Source organism: Periplaneta americana, chromosome 3 (genome assembly GCF_040183065.1).
Source record: "Periplaneta americana isolate PAMFEO1 chromosome 3, P.americana_PAMFEO1_priV1, whole genome shotgun sequence".
NCBI lineage: Eukaryota > Metazoa > Arthropoda > Insecta > Blattodea > Blattidae > Periplaneta > Periplaneta americana.
The window spans coordinates 186,988,990-187,006,757 of record NC_091119.1 but is presented as its reverse complement, the minus strand read 5'-3'; positions in this window follow the sequence as shown (position 1 = coordinate 187,006,757).

Here is a 17,768-nt window from a genome sequence, read left to right as displayed (position 1 = left end):
AAGAGGCAGAGGAAGAGCAGAAAGGAAAAGGAAGGAGAAAGAAAGAAAAAAAGGATGAAATGAATGACAAAAAAGAAAGATAGAAAATATGAGATAGAGGAAGGAAGAAAGAAGACGCAGAAGAAGAAAGAAGAAGCAGAGGAAGAGCACAAAGGAAAGGGAAGGAGAGAGAAAGATAAAAAGGATGAATGAATGACAAAAAAGAAAGATAGAAAATATGAGATAGAGGAAGGAAGAAAGAAGACGCAGAAGAAGAAAGAAGAAGCAGAGAAAGAGCACAAAGGAAAGGGAAGGAGAGAGAAAGATAAAAAGGATGAAATGAATGACAAAAAAGAAAGATAGAAAATATGAGATAGAGGAAAGAAGAAAGAAGAGGCAGAAGAAGAAAGAAGAAGCAGAGGAAGAGCACAAAGGAAAAGGAAGGAGAGAGAAAGATAAAAAGGGATAAAATGAATGACAGAGAAGGAGAGAAAGAAAATAAGTGACAGAGGAAGGAAGAAAGAAGAGGCAGAAGTAGAAAGAAGAGGCATAGGAAGAGCAGAAAGGTAAAGGAAGGAGAGATAAAAAGAATGAAATGAATGACAAAAAAGAGAGACAGACAGAAACAGACGGAGGAAGGAAGAAAGAAGAGGCATAGGAAGAGCAGAAAGGAAAAGAAAGGCGAGATAAAAAGGATGAAATGAATGACAAAAAAGAGAGATAGACAAAAACAGACGGAGGAAGGCAGAAAGAGGCAGAAGAAGAATGAAGAGGCATAGGAAGAGCAGAAAGGAAAAGGAAGGAGAGATAAAATGGATGAAATGAATGACAAAAAAGAGAGACAAAAACAGACGGAGGAAGGAAGAAAGAGGCAGAAGAAGAAAGAAGAGGCATAGGAAGAGCAGAAAGGAAAAGAAAGGCGAGATAAAAAGGATGAAATGAATGACAAAAAAGAGAGATAGACAAAAACAGACGGAAGAAGGAAGAAAGAGGCAGAAGAAGAAAGAAGAGGCATAGGAAGAGCAGAAAGGAAAAGAAAGGCGAGATAAAAAGGATGAAATGAATGACAAAAAAGAGAGATAGACAAAAACAGACGGAGGAAGGCAGAAAGAGGCAGAAGAAGAAAGAAGAGGCATAGGAAGAGCAGAAAGGAAAAGGAAGGCGAGATAAAATGGATGAAATGAATGACAAAAAATAGAGACAAAAACAGACGGAGGAAGGAAGAAAGAGGCAGAAGAAGAAAGAAGAGGCACAGGGAGAGCAGAAAGGAAAAGGAAGGCGAGATAAAAAGGATGAAATGAATGACAAAAAAGAGAGAGACAAAGAGAGACTGAGGAAGGAAGAAAGAGGTAGATGAAGAAAGAAGAGGCATAGGAAGAGCAGAAATGAAAAGGAAGGAGAATGAAAGATAAAAATGATAGAGAAAGAGAGATAGAAAATAAGAGACAGAGGAAAGAATAAAGAAGAGGCAAAAGAAAAAAAGAAAAGGTAGAGGGAGATAGAATAGGCAAGGAAACAAAAGCATGCAGAGGACCAAGGGTGACATAAATTTCTTTGGACCCGCCGGAACTGAATGCCATGCAGATACGTACTCCTCTTCCTGGGAGTGCAACGTATCTCCTCTCTGTGCAGCGTTCGTCCGTGCATTGCAGAGTGGAGAGGTTTCGCTATTACAAGAGGACAATACAACTCAGACATGACGGCTACACACCGCTAAATTAAATTTACATACTTGTCCACTGGAATGCACAGCATACGGTATCGGACACTAAATATTTGTTTTTACTTCATAAAAGAATGGACTGGTAAAAAACAACTGCAAGAATTGCAAGCATTCAATGAAAGTATTCCAAAACGCTGGGATGTTTTAATTGAAACCAAGAAAAGAATGTCATCAAGCACGGTTCTCTGCATAAAATGAAACGGGAGATTCAGACTCTTATGTTGGTCTGATTAATGCACAACTCAGAGGAGTCTACTGTGCTGATCAACGCTTAGGAAAAATTTTACTATCATTCCAATTACTAAAACCATCACTACTACTGCCACTACCGCTACCACAACCAATATCAATACCGCCACCACCACCGCCACCAGAAATATTGTACCAATACTACTACTACTACTACTACCACTACTACTATTATCACTACCACTGCCAATATTTTAGATTTATATACAGGCTGTATCTAAATTGGTTTCAAATATTTCGGGGACGTGTTCCTAACACCAAAACATTACAAAAAGTTCATATGAACATTGATCTCAAAATAATTTATTTCAGAGCTATAAGACAAAATTTAATGTTACAAAAATTGCTCGAAGTGGCTTCCTCCTGATTCGATGTGTCCCCTAAACCTGCGTTACATGCTCTGGCGTACTCTGTTGAAAATTCCTGGAGTGTTTCGTATTTCGTGAAATCCAGTTTGCATACGCTCTCAGAATATCAACATTAAGTACAGGAGTCGCATAAACCAAGCGAAGAAATCCACTGGATTCAAATCAGGCGATCGAGCAGGCCATGCAATGAATCCCCTTCGACCAATACATCTTTGGAGAAATCGATCATTAAAAAATTACGAACTATCAGACTGAAATGAGCTGGAGCAGCATCGTGTTAAAACACATTCGTTGGATGACGTCCAGAAGCACATCATCAATTAAATGATGCAAATCATTTCGTTCTGTTCACTCACAGAATATATTTTCTTCTGATTTCTTTGCTCTACAAAATACAAACAAACAAAAAATCATAAATCAGCGGTTAATGAAGGGACAAATCCTTTAATAACTCCCTTACGAATGGTTTTCAGACCCACGTTCTTATTAACTTTTTTAATTGTTTTTATGTTAGGAACACGTCCCCGAAATATTTGACACCAATTTAGATACACCCTGTATATATATTTTTTTTCTCCCTGTAACATAGTTCTAGTAAGCTTTTATTAAATTAATTTTCATAATTTTACTAGCTATCTCAAATCTTAAATTAATTATACTGTAATTGATTGAATTAAATTAGCTCATAAATTAAGTTACTACATTACCTTATAGGTTTATCTAAATTTAAATAAATATGTAGTCTACTAGTACAGCAGTTATTCATAGATTTCAAAAAGGCGTATGACTCAGTTAAGAGAGAAGTTTTATATAATATCCTTATTGAATTTGGTATTCCCAAGAAACTAGTTCGATTAATTAAAATGTGTCTTAGTGAAACTTACAGCAGAGTCCGTATAGGCCAGTTTCTATGTGATGCTTTTCCAATTCACTGCGGGCTAAAGCAGGGAGATGCACTATCACCTTTACTTTTTAACTTTGCTCTAGAATATGCAATTAGGAAAGTTCAGGATAACACAGAGGGTTTGGAATTGAACGGGTTACATCAGCTTCTTGTCTGTGCGGATGATGTGAATATGTTAGGAGAAAATCGACAACCGATTAGGGAAAACGCGGAAATTCTACTTGAATCAGGTAAAGAGATAGGGTTGGAAGTAAATCCCGAAAAGAGTAAGTATATGATTATGTCTCGTGATCAGAATATTGTACGAAATGGAACTATAAAAGTTGGAGATTTATCCTTCGAAGAGGTGGAAAAATTCAAATATCTTGGAGCAACAGTAACAAATATAAATGACACTCGGAAGGAAATTAAATGCAGAATAAGTATGGGAAATGCCTGTTAGTATTCCGTTGAGAAGCTTTTGTCATCCAGTCTGCTGTCAAAAAATCTGAAAGTTAGAATTTATAAAACAGTTATATTACCGGTTGTTCTGTATGGTTGTGAAACTTGGACTCTCACTTTGAGAGAGGAACTTAGAATAAGGTGCTTAGGAAAATATTTGGTGCTAAAAGGGATGAAGTTACAGGAGAATGGAGAAAGTTACACAACACAGAACTGCACGCATTGTATCCTTCACCTGACATAATTAGGAACAGAAAATTCAGAAGTTTGAGATGGGCAGGGCATGTAGCACGTATGGGCGAATCCAGATATGGATACAGAGTGTTAGTTGGGAGGCCAGAGGGGAAAAGACCTTTGGAGAGGCCGAGACGTAGATGGGAAGATAATATTAAAATGGATTCGAGGGAGGTGGGATATGATGGTAGAGAGTGGATTAATCTTGCTCAGGATAGGGACCAATGGCGGGCTTATGTGAGGGCGGCAATAAACCTCCGGGTTCCTTAAAACCCAGTAAGTAAGTATTATTATTATTATTATTATTATTATTATTATTATGTTAATAATTAATGTAAATCTGGAAGGAGATTAATTCTGATCCAAACTTTTAGTGACTTCTCTGGTACATACAAATAGAAACCTGTAATTCATTTACCTCATGTAACAATTACAAAGCTTGCTTCCTTGCTTTCTTGTAGTGCAGCGTTCCTAGTCGACGCTTCGTTACCAGTAAATTTTAGCGGAACGAACCAGTTTTAAAAGCAACAACAATAAAAGAAGGAAAAGAGTAAGAAAAAAGTAAGGGAGAAAAAAATGAACTCGGCAACGGGAATTAAATGGTAAATGGTGTAAATTTTCTGCCCCAGTAGAGCCTCGTTTCCTAACCTCTATTCCTTTCTCTGTCTCCATTTGTCATGTTTAAATCTCTTACTGTTTAGAATCGCTGTTATATCACAATCTGTTGTCAGAAATAGAGAGGTCGGATCCCAACGGGCTATTTTCTAAATGACCAAGCTCGTGACAAGTTTTGAATAGAATAAAAGTGATTTCGTCGTCTCCAAGGAAACCAACGGCTGCCAAATTAGCTTTCATCTCGCTCGGCGTTGAATATAGCGACGCTAGTGTGCATTTTACACGCCCAATTAAACTTAACAAAAACAAGAAAGAAAAAGAGAACTCTTTTCAAACCGCTATCAAAGTCTTGGTTCAATTACTCTATACACAATCTCACACAAGAGTGTTCGTGACGTAAGCAGACAGAAAGAGAAGGCAGCGACTAGGGATTATATAGAATGGACACTGAGCGAATTTTCCTGTTTTGTTCCTCTGTGCGCCGGCGTTTAGTTCCACTTTCAAGCGCTAGAGTTTAGTGTAATCGAGCACACGCTAAGATAATAATTTAATACAGAGTTGAGACACAGGATCCAAACATCGCCTACCTTATTGCATAATCCAGTATAGCTTTGCTTCAAATAAATTCAAATTAACAGCTTTTCTGTATTTCTCAGTGACAAACTAGTTCTAATAATATTTTTTTAAATATGTATATAATAAATTATATTATAAAATAATATAATACATTATAAAATTACGTATCAAATTCGTTTAATATTTGTATGCAACATAATAGAGGTATATGGTTTTACTTCTCAAAGGAGTTTTGTTTCCATGTATTGTGGGTCCCTATCACCACGGCATGGCGCGTCCTCAGGTTGCGGATCGAGGAGACGGCCTCCAGATATGGAGGGTAGCTGCGAATATATTGAATAAGCAGTCGCGGACAGCCGATAAGGGGTGGTCCTCCAACTTGGGGGTTGAGCGAAGGGCTAACAACCCATCACCGTAAAAAAAACAGCTTGTTACGAAACCTTCAAATAAGTCTCGGAATGGGACTGATTCTCTGGAACGACCAGTGGGATATCATGATAGAGACTGGATTGATCTTGGTCAGGATAGGGACCTATGGCGGGCTTATGTGAGGGCGGCAATGAACCTTCGGGTTCCTTAAAAGCCAGTAAGTAAGTAAGTAAGTAACAAAGTAAGTAAGGAGTTTTGTTTTTTCATTTTCAGCGCTATGAAATCATTACATATTTTAATTGTTGTTGGGATCAACGTTTCAACTCTCATTATAAAGGAACTCTAGAGTCTACGCATTACAGTTAATGAGGAATTTATTATTTCATTGCTCGAATTTATTTATTTTTTTTGAGTACATAATGTACCTAGATGTATTAAGTGTATGTGTTATATTTCCGCTGTGTCGACTGCTAGCTGGTGTGATGTCAGTGCCAACTCCTGGGAGAAAGCAGAATCTCACGCTCAAACTGGTTTGAAGATGATTGAAATCAATCCTGCTACATCAAAAATACCCGGGCATCGGAAACTGCACACCAAAATTTTCTACCTGGATTTTGGTCATATAGGAACTACACACTAACATTTTCTACCTGGATTACGGCCATAAGGAAACTGCACACCAAAATATTTTCTACCTGCTTTGCCAATACTATAGATAGTTATAATTTACCAAACTCTTTTAATTTTGTTCGAAATGGAGCGTCTGTTTACATCTAAAAGTGAACGGGGTAATTTAGTACTGGTATATGACGACTGTAAATTTTTATAAAGCAAAGGAATTGAAAAATTATGAAGTAATGAGGAAGTGTTGTGTTAGAAAATGCAAAGCGAAAATTTATAGCTTGCTGAACAATATGGAAATTATTAGAGAACGCTGTAGGCATAACATGTAGTGAACATTAGCGTATTAAATCGCCAAATAATTAATGCAGCTACGAAAAGAAAAGCCATCGATGTTGTTAATAGTAGGCCTAAGTCATCAAAAATATTTCATGCTGTTTGTCAAATCTTGCCTACAGAAAACCTAGAAGTTCGTGTCATATCTCGAATAAAAGGTAACTTATACAAATCGTGGAGGAAACTTCAACTTATCTACCTAATCGCAACCCGAAGTTCATGACAGACTGAGTCATTTAGACTTTATTACTAAACGAAGCGAAGGTTTCGTTCTTTTCAATGACAAGAAGTCGTGGAATTCTTCGCTGTGGAATTAGTTGAGGTAAAAGCGTTAAATGTGCAGATAAATTTAGCCTACAAGAAAGGTATATCTCCGAAGACGCAATTTTCTCTCCTACTGTATGGGCAGCCCTGACTGCACTGACCTCTCGCACAACAAATGGCTGTAAATCATTTCACAAGCATTTTATTTCAGTTTTTACAGCAGTAATCTTTCATTGTATAAATTCGTGAATCAACTTTTGGGCACACAAACTCAGACTTATATTATAAAACTGGAAAGCACTGAAAGAAGTAACCGAAGTTTCAATGTAAAGTCACCCAAATGCAAAAGAAACATATTTTGTAAACTGTGCAGTTTCCGAGTAAGATTAGTAAAACCCTCGTGAATCAATGTGCAGTATCCGGGTAGGATTAGTGGGTCCCTCGGAAAGCGGTGTGCAGTTTCCGGATCAAAGTGTGCATTTGCCCAAAATACCGACGCGAAGTGTCCATACTGTATAATTATCTATACGCTGGAGAAGGACGGTAATACGCGGTGTGCCATGTTGTAAGAAAATTGCAAGTGCTTGACATAAACAATATTAAAAATAAGTTCGCCCAGTATGCACGGAATACATTTTTTCATCGGTCTGTATCCAGTTCTGAAATGAGAAAAAGGTGATTGACATCCTTTCCCACACCAGAATCAAGCTTACGCTAGACGGCATGTACGTAACTAAGGCTCTATAAATTGGAAATGGACTGTTTCCAGCAACAGGAATGTGAAATGCAGTTCAGAATAAAGTGGAGGCATTGGTAATACACTATTTGCTACGCTCTCAATATCGACTTAAGTGTCCCCCTTCACTACGAAAATGATTTATTAGAGAACGGACAAGATAATGGAGGAACTGCATCACGAGAAGATTGATTTGAAATCTTCGTGTTGCTAATAGCCCGGCATCACCTACCGGTTACACCCATCTCGGTGCCTATGGGAGGAATTTTGCATACTCGTAAAAACGTGTTCATCAACACTTCCTCCTACTTTAGCTAAAAGTTTCCCTTCCGCTTTCTTCTTGCACATTATCGAACTATACCTCATATTTTCCTCTCCTCCATCTCTTCTTCACGGACTGGGCACTCAACATTACGTGCATTAACACCAGCAATACTAACAGGAGGGGTACTCAGTGTCCATCTTCTCCAAAATGTATATTTTAAATAGAGAGAGAGAGAGAGAGAGAGAGAGAGAGAGAGAGAGAGAGAAAGAAATAAGTCGTCCGGCCTTAATTAAGGATGACCACGAGGATCCGGAAATTAATAGCAAACAAATAAAATCAATTAAATATGAATATTGTTATAAAAACGTAATAATTAAGCACCATTGATTATCAATTATAAAATAAAATCTTAGAAGATGATTATAAAATTATACTTATAAATAAAAGATTTTATTTAAAATTAGCATACGTATCCTTAATAAAAGGCCTTCTGAGTAGTATAAATGAAACTGTATAATCTACAGGGAATCTTTAAGAATTTTCGAGATGATTTTTTGAATTTCAAAAGATGATATTGATAAGTGTTTTAAAAAATTATATGTAAATTTTGGTAAAGAACTCCGAGCACCAAAAAATAAACCTGTCACTGACCAATTGAAGAGAGGGATGTTATACTTGGCACTAAGGTAGGGAATACAAGGTTCATAAATGGCCCTCTTTTCCTGATCAACCTGATGAGCTTGCGTATAGTTGGATCTATGATAATAGCCTTTTGTTGTTGCCTGTTTATTGCTAATATATCAGCTCTTCTGTGAGAGTCGTCTTCAGAATTGCAGTGGACCTCTTCATGAACTTCCCAACCCTTGTTCCGAAGAAGACAGGCGATAGCTCCACGGACTCTATGATGCCTGTTGTTACGCAATAACTCTCCTTTCCGACAAAAGCCCAACACGTGGCCGAGAGTTTCTGTCTCGTTGCAGTCTGGTGTATTAAAAATATGAAGATATTATTTATTGTCAGTTATGAATCCTTCTTATCTTATTGTGTTATTGTTTAATCGTTTTCATTGATAGTTTTACTAAAATACGAAAATATGTCTAAGTGGACAAAAATATCTCCTCTTGTTAAAGTAATTCTTCGAAAATACACAATGACATTTGTATTTTTCTCTCTTATATAGTACATACTGTTTACTGATAACAATCAATCAATCAATCAATCAATCAATCAATCAATCAATCAATCAATCAATCAATCAATCAATCAATCAATCAATCAATCAATCAATCAATCAATCAATCAATTTAGGGCATTTCAAAACCTAAGAGGTTTTTAGCCTCATTCACGTTATATCGCCATTCGTCTCTGCCCTCTGCATCTTCTTGTCGTCCTTCCACTGTACAAAGATTATCATATACTTCGTCCTGCCAACGGAGACGAGGTGTACCAAGAGGTTTCGTACATCTTGGAGAATAGTCGAAAGCTTTTCGTAGAAGAGAGTCTTCATCACGCCGTAGAACGTGTCCAAGCCAATGCAGTCTTCGACTTTTTATTAAGACTATATTTTCAGATTCTCTAATCTTCTACATCAGTAGTGTCAGAGTTGTAAGCTCCAATACCGGTTGTGGAGCTAGATCGGAGCTTGAACTTTGCTTATGTCTGTGGAAACACCGGAGCACGCAACCAGTCTAGTAGAGCGCTCCGCTCCGTTTAGCCCCTGTCTGACATCGCTGTTCTACATTCTCAGATTCTCAAACGTTTCTACTTTCTCAGATTCTATGTTCTTATACATTCTCAGATTTCCATATTCTTCTACATTCTCAAATTTTTCTACCCTCTCAGATCTCAGATTCTTTTACATCCTCAGATTATCAAATTCTTCTATTTTCCCAGATTCTCATATTTTTCTGTATTAGCCTATCAGACTCTCATATTCTTCTGTCTTCTCAGATTCTCATATTCTTTTCTCGTTTCGTCTTTTCATATAGATCCTATTTGTCTCTCATCAACTTATTTTATTCTCCTGTCTTCTCAGATTCCAATATTCTTTTTCGCCTTTTCTCTTCACATTCTTCCCTCTTTTCTTCTTCTGCCTCTTGTCTATTTCATCGCCTCGTTTCCTTGTCTTTCGTCTCCTTTTCATCATCTATTTCGCCTGCTTCTCCTTTGTTTCTCCTTACTCAGACTGATATAATTTTGTTTAACATAAGTCTTCAGCATTAATGAAACAGAGTCACGCCTTAAAGCCATCTTGGTGGACATAGCAGCAGATCTGTTAAAAGTTGGTTCGCGTAAAGACATGGTTGTTAAGATGATACCCGGAGACATTCATACCTGCAGCACGAAATTATGTCTTTGTTTCTTTTAGAGAACCGGCTTTGAAAGCCAATCAAGGCAGAATGAATCGACTAGTAAAATAAGAAGACTAGCTGATTGAATACAGCATCAACTTTGATGTAACGAGATACCGCAATAAAAATACTAGCTCGATCGCGAATGCTTCGCCGGTAAGAGCACACAACTCGCTTTAATGGCAGAAACCTGTTAACGGTCGACTGTTCAAAGGAGGACTTTTACCAATCAGTAAGATATTTGTTTATACCAAGCCTATCATTCACTGACCGTAAAGAAAGGCAATTTTGTAAACTCACTTTCATCCTTTACGCTCTATTAGTAATGTTCTTGATGACATCCGGTTGCGGCTGCAACAGGTTCCGAGATGCTGGTGAATCATTAATGCCGATGCCCAAGTAGTCCAGACCATAAGTTTGCAGTTTAAGTTATTAAGTAATCTGACATATCTCTGGCTTAAAATACAAGCTCTGGAGATTTAGAGGCCAGTCCTGCATACAAGGTGGCGTGGAGCAGCCGGTAGATCTACTGTAACTGGCTGGCAGGCTGGCTTTGTCGGATCCATTTATGGAAACTCGTCTACATCACAAAATAGGGTGCACGGCTTAACAAAGATGGCTGTCGTCAATGGAGTCCGTCAGTTCATAAAATGCGTTTTCATACGATGGAGCAATAAAACGGCGAGATCCCCTAGTCCCTGCTGCCGAGTAACGGTTAGCATGCCTGATCGTGAAACTAGCGCTCCCAGGTTCAAATCCTGATTGGGACAAGTTATCTGGTTCAGGTTTTTCTGGGGTTTTCCCTCAACCAAATAATAGCAAATGTTCGGTAACTTTCGGCTGGCATTATAATCTTCATTTCATTCGGCCTCTTTATAACCAAGCAGTTGAGAAAGTGTCGTAAAATAATCAATTAGAAAAGATCACATAAGTCAGGCATGTCAAAACCCTGCACATTGTGCAGTCGCGCACATTGTGCACTTGTCTCTGTGCAATGTGCAGTTCCTATTCCCCTACCTGGAGGGAGTGAATCGGCTTGGAGGGGAACGCGACAGGGCTGTACATTACCTGCAGTAACAGAACAGCTTTGGTTTCAGTAACACAGATCAGTACGGGTGTGCTCATTGAGCTATGATTGTGAATGCGTTATGAAAAATAAAGTCAGGAGTCCACAGATATAATGAAGAAGAGAAATCACGAATCATATTATAACGTAGCTGTTATGATGTTTTCCCCAGCCAACAATAATTCTTTTTAAATGAAAGGCTTTCATCATATCATGTGGACCTAATAGTGATGTGAGATTTTAAATCAGATTAGTAAAGTTCCGTTCTCAAAATATGATATTCGCCAGCTCTTATTTCTTAATTAGTACTGTCACGGCAAGACAAACATGACAATGATGTTGTTTTGGAGTCTGTACTAACACAGCCATCAATGGTTAAACGACTTACAACTTTTATTTGATAAGCTGATAAGTGATGAGAATATTGAGTGAAGAATACATGTGAGGGTCTTGAGGTTGTAAGGGAAGGAAGAAAGCAACTACCGTATTTGTAAGGCGGAAAAATTTTCTGGAAAAATAATACATAATGGCGAATTTTCCATCTCACGTTACTATATTATCTTAATATACTTACGTTAATAAATCTTTAAACCTGACATAAAGAAAATGTCCTCGCTTCACAGCTTATGAAGTACTCTTTTAACTCAATTCAGTAACGCTCCCAACTTGCTGATACTTGCTCTCAACGTTTTCCAAATAAACTATATATATGAATTTAAATTCAAGCTTAATTTATCAAATTTATTAATAATAATGTGAATTTATATTAATATATAGCAAGGAAATAATAATAATAATAATAATAATAATGGTTTATTTTAACTGGCAGAGTTAAGGCCATTCGGCCTTCTCTTCCACTCAACCAGTATGATACAAAATTACTACAATGCTATGAATATAACATAATTAATACAATACAATTCAATTCCAGTGTAAATGATTCCAGTGTAAAAGCCTCACAATGTCCTATTGCATGTAATTCGGAGTAAAATATTTTCTTTAACAACTGTGCACCAATGGTCCCAATAATGCTTGAGCAATAATGAAAGAGTATTACTTTTAAATAATCAGTACCTACTACGTAAAATGAAATACTGTGTTCGTATTTGTTGTTTCGAAATTACTGGAATATTTATATTTTCTTCAAATACTATATACAAATCATGTAAATAAATGATTCTTTACAAACGACTGCTTTGTGAATTGTAACTGAGTAAGTCTATTGTTTCTTGTCTTACAATTATTGTCAAATATAGACACTGACAATAATTGTGTTTTTTCCTTCTGCTAAGTATGTTTATAATGTCCAAATGTCAATTTAATTGAACGCTAGAAGCGCAGAATATATTCTTGTACATACCTCCGGCTAAGAACTGGTAAGAGCAACACGTGAATGACGCAATCTGCACAGACCGGCGTTCCGCGCACATACACTGCACAGTCAGTGTCTGATTTCTGACATGCCTACCATAAGTGGAGTACCTATTTCTAAAATGATTTCATGTTTCGTATTTTTTATTTTTTGTATTTATTTATTTACACTGCAAGTGGGCAAGCACCTGGTGGCAGTGGTAAAAACAATATAAACAATACACAATAAAATTACAATACACAGTACAATTATACAATACACAATACAATTACATACACAATGCAATAAGAATACACAATAATTGCAATTAATAATACACAAAATAACCTAATTAATAAGTGAACCTAATTTTACATTACAACCTACATATGTATAGGCCCTACATAAGTTTCACATTGGTACTGATAATAGTCTTTCACTTTACTCTCATCTCACTCACTGTACTGGCATTATGACACATTTCACTGACACTTTAGAGCACATTTCACTGACACTATACAACACATTTCATTGACACTATAAATTATCACTGATCGAAACTATTCACTACACTGTAAAACCATAACTTTACTGACTCACCACGCTTCACTGATACAGCAGTTCAAATAAGACAAACAATTACACCCTTATTCATACTTATAAACAGAACTACTTTTAAATTAAACTTACAATTCAAACCAAGGGAGTAACTCGTCAGGCTAAATAAATACATGTCACCTTAAAAATAAATGTCACCTTAATTTTAATTTACACTTTATACACAACGTATAAACGTATTAAATAACATATGGGAAATTTTACGTTATGGTGCACCAACACCATCATCACAATCACCACGATCACCATCACCACCATCATTATCATCAATAAACTTAGGATTTGTTGCACCTGAAACATAGCTTTCATGTGTCTAAAATAGGCTCAATAAAACTGTGAAATAGGCAATAAAATTAAAAATTGAGCTCTAAAAATCATACACGAAATGAGCTTTCACTACATTTTACTCAAAATTAATAATAATTATAACAATAAATGTATTGCTAGAAAAAAATACCTGTTGTTTCTTTTATAGAGGGCTTTCATTTCAAAACTTAAAAGTTTAAATAAATAATTATTTAAATTAAATTTAATTTAAACAAAAAACACGTCAATTTAGGTATTGAGGGGGAAGTCTGAATCCAGACTTAATAGCATTTTAGATTTCACCCCCACCCCAGTCACCCCCACTTTGAAATTTCAAATGGCACCCCATCTTTCGAATTCTGCACACTTCAACACCAAATTACCTTTCGTCTCGTTTCTCTTATCTATACTCTAACCACGACGTAAATACCAGATCACTTATCTGTATAAGACAGAACACATTGTTATTCATCTTTTACAGTATCCACCTCGCGACAATGGAATTCCCTGTCACATAGTATTAGGGGCTGCAAGACAATAAACACTTTTAAAAACAGCTTAAAAGATAACCTACTTAGTATTTCACTTCAATCATACTGATTTAAACTATCACTGCCTACATTGTTACTCCTTTCTTTAAACATGCATCCTGATAGTGCTGTATTTTAAAAATTGTCTCATAATAATCTCCTTCTATTATCTAACATTATTTCAAATATATTAACATTCTATGTATTTTAGCTTAATTCTGCTACATAGTTTGTATTTCAGTGTTTAATTAACAGTTCATAGTATTTTGTTGTTTAATTCGTAAGTAACTCTTGTATACATGTAGCTCTTATCTAAATCAAATTGTTGAATTCTTTGTAAGTTGATACATATGTATGTATACTTTTTGCTGGTTGAGTGGAAGAAAAGGCCGACGGCCTTAACTCTGCCAGCTAAAATAAATCATTATTATTATTATTATTATTATTATTATTATTATTATATTTTTATACTTAAATATGAAAGAGCATTCAATTGTTTATACACCTCATTCATTTGTTTTCCATCGTCGACTGGCAACTTGGATTGTTGGTTATTGTTGGTTAGAGCTGAAGAGAATAAAGATACAAAAACTTATTGAGCATTTTATGTAATAGTTGTGTTTGTGTATTAAATTATTTTAAAATGGTGTACGCCCTTCAAGAGAGAACATAAATAATTATTATTGATTAAATTTAGGAAATTACATAAAATAAGCTGTGTTTTCGTCTCACAATCAACTGATAATAACTGCGAACCTTTTGTCTTTGCAGCATTACGCCTTAACCACGACGCTAGCGATGAAGATGAAAGAGTATAACGAAGCAAAATAAGTTGAAGAGAAGGTAATAAACAGGGAAAGGATTTATATGTAAATACATATTTACTTATAAAGCTAATATAATTTATATTTTGCATTATCTTTATGTTTCACAATGTGTAGGGTTGGAAAATCCTACTTTTATTTTCCATATTTTTCCATATTTTAGAGTTTAGTACATATTTTCGTTAATTTCCATATATTTTCCATATTTCATATAAAACAGTCCATATTATATTAGGTTTAACAATAAAACAAAACAAAATTCCATTAACTTTTAAAAATACATTTCAACAATAGAGATTTAAACACATGTTCAGTAATCCCTTTAACATCAGAGTTATTTGAAAATTAGCAGTCCTATCAACAATGGGAAAGTAAGTTACAAAACTGTATTAATTTAATTTAAAATTTTTAACAGACTTCAGTTGTGCAGCTCAACAGTTAAATGCCAGTCAGAGTACACATAGGTTCAGTTTTGTAAATCATACTATAAAGACGGTAAATATGCCAAAAGTACGTCATCCAGTCAATTTAAAATCAAAACTAACAAGTTACATTTCAGAATTTAAAGAAGATGGTTTATCAACTGACAATAAAATATTATTTTGTAATTTGTGTCAGTGTGCAGTATCATCTACACAAAAGTTCCTGGTGCAACAACACATTACAACTAGTAAACATCAGGCCAACAAACAACTAAATTCCAAGCAGAGACAATTGTTTTTAACACAACCAACAACATCGAATGTAAGATCTGAGTTTAACATCGACCTGTGCCGTTCTCTCATCTCTGCTGATATTCCTCTCTACAAACTAAAGAATAAGGTCTTCAGGGAATTCCTTGAAAAATATACTCAACATACAATCCCGGATGAGTCAACACTTAGGAAGACGTATGCTCCATCCATCTACGATGAGACAATACAGAAGATAAGAGATGAAATTAAAGATAGTTCAATTTGGGTTTCCATTGATGAGACTCCCGACAAAGAAGGTAGACTTGTTGGTAATGTAGTTATCGGTTTGTTAAGTGAACAATATTCTGAACGAATTCTTTTACATTGTGATGTTCTAGAAAAGTGCAATAACAAAACTATAGTTAAACTGTTCAACGAAGCTATGGGTATCCTGTGGCCAAAGGGTATTATGTACGATAATGTGTTATTCTTTATTAGCGATGCTGCCCCTTATATGGTCAAAGCTGGACAAGCATTATCTGTTGTATATCCTAAATTGACTCATTTTACTTGTGTGGCGCATGCATTTCATCGTGTGGCAGAAGTGGTCAGAGACAATTTCCCTAAAGTAGATTTGTTGATTTCATCAGTGAAAAAAGTATTTCTCAAAGCTCCCAGTAGAGTTAACGTGTTGAAAGAAATGTACCCTGAAATTCCATTGCCACCAAAGCCAATTTTAACTAGATGGGGTACATGGCTAGAAGCAGTTGAATATTATGCCGAACATATAGACTCTATTAACAATGTTCTCCTTGCATTGGACTCTGAAGATGCAGTCTCAATTGATACTGCGAAAACAGTTACCTGTGACATAAGTGTGAAGAATGACTTAGCTCACATTCAGCATACATTTTCATGCATCATAAAAACGCTCAAAAGTCTCCAAAATAGGCACCTTTCACTATCTGAAAGTTTTGAAATTATAAATAGTACTGTGGAACAACTGAATCGTGGTAGAGGTAAAGTTGCAGATGCAGTAAGAGCTAAGGTGGACACTGTACTTTCAAAAAACCCTGGATATGAAGAACTACAAAAGGTTGTTGCTGTGATGAGTGGTGAATCAACAGTGAAGATTAACTTGGACTTATCCCCAGCAGACATTGTGAAATTGAATTATGTACCAGTTACTTCTTGTGACGTCGAACGCTCTTTTAGTCAGTATAAATCTATCCTCAGAGACAATAGAAGAAGATTCACTTTTCAGCACTTGAAAGAAATGTTTGTAACCTATTGTTATGGTAACAGACAATAAAAATTGTGTTTTGTTGAAACTACATTGGAAGATAAGGTACGTCCATTATATTTTTTGTTTAGTTTGATTAAAATGTACCAATATTTAACGTACATAGTCATTTTTTTATAATTTTAAGTCCATATTTAATTCCATATTTTGGTAAAAATCCATATTTAATTCCATATTTTGGTAAAAATAACTACATATATATTTACATATTTCATATATTTTTAGTCCATATAAATCCGTTCCCTGGTAATAAATAACAAATATGTATTACGAAATAACATAATGATATTATAATCAAGGAAAAAACGATTAGACGTCGAACACAGAGCAGAAATGAGAATGGTTTGTGTGTTAATCGTTGAAGTTGTTTGACATTTATTTTCAAGTTTATTAAAGTTCCTTTCAGGAAACTTAATTTGCAATAGTTCTGTTTACAACCAACTTGGCTGTATAAATTCTACACATCATTACTGAAACAGAAGACGTCTTGGAGTCCTAACCATTCCGCTGGTCCACTTGTAAAACGCGTGCGTATTATTAGAAGTGATGCGTGTTCAGGAGGCATGATCGGCCTAGGAAATTCGATCCCCCGACTCCTTGGTTCAGCAATGTATAAATCCGTGTAAGTGGCTCATAAAATTTGTATGACAAAGATACGAGGGGCCCCAACAAAAGGAGCCGACTTATTCATTTCCAAATCTCCAATCTCGTACAGGAACTAAGATATATTTAACAGCGGAGTCGGGTATTAGGTTTCATGCCGACTGCCCTCAACACCGACACCATTATTCTTTTCCTTATTTTGTTTTCCAGTTTGTATATAGGACACATACAATATTCGCGCAAAAATTCTACCTAAACTTAGTTCGTTTCAACGCCTTTTTTTTCCCGAACTCCATGCTTTTTTGTGAGAGAAGAAATGCATAGAATTTTATATGCTTCTATGTGAAAATTAACGTAATTGCGTCTGATAATTTTGGGTTTTTGTAGCATATTACAATACAGGACGATACATTACGTTCAGTATTCAAAACATGTAGGTACCAAAATAGAGCTGGGGACGGA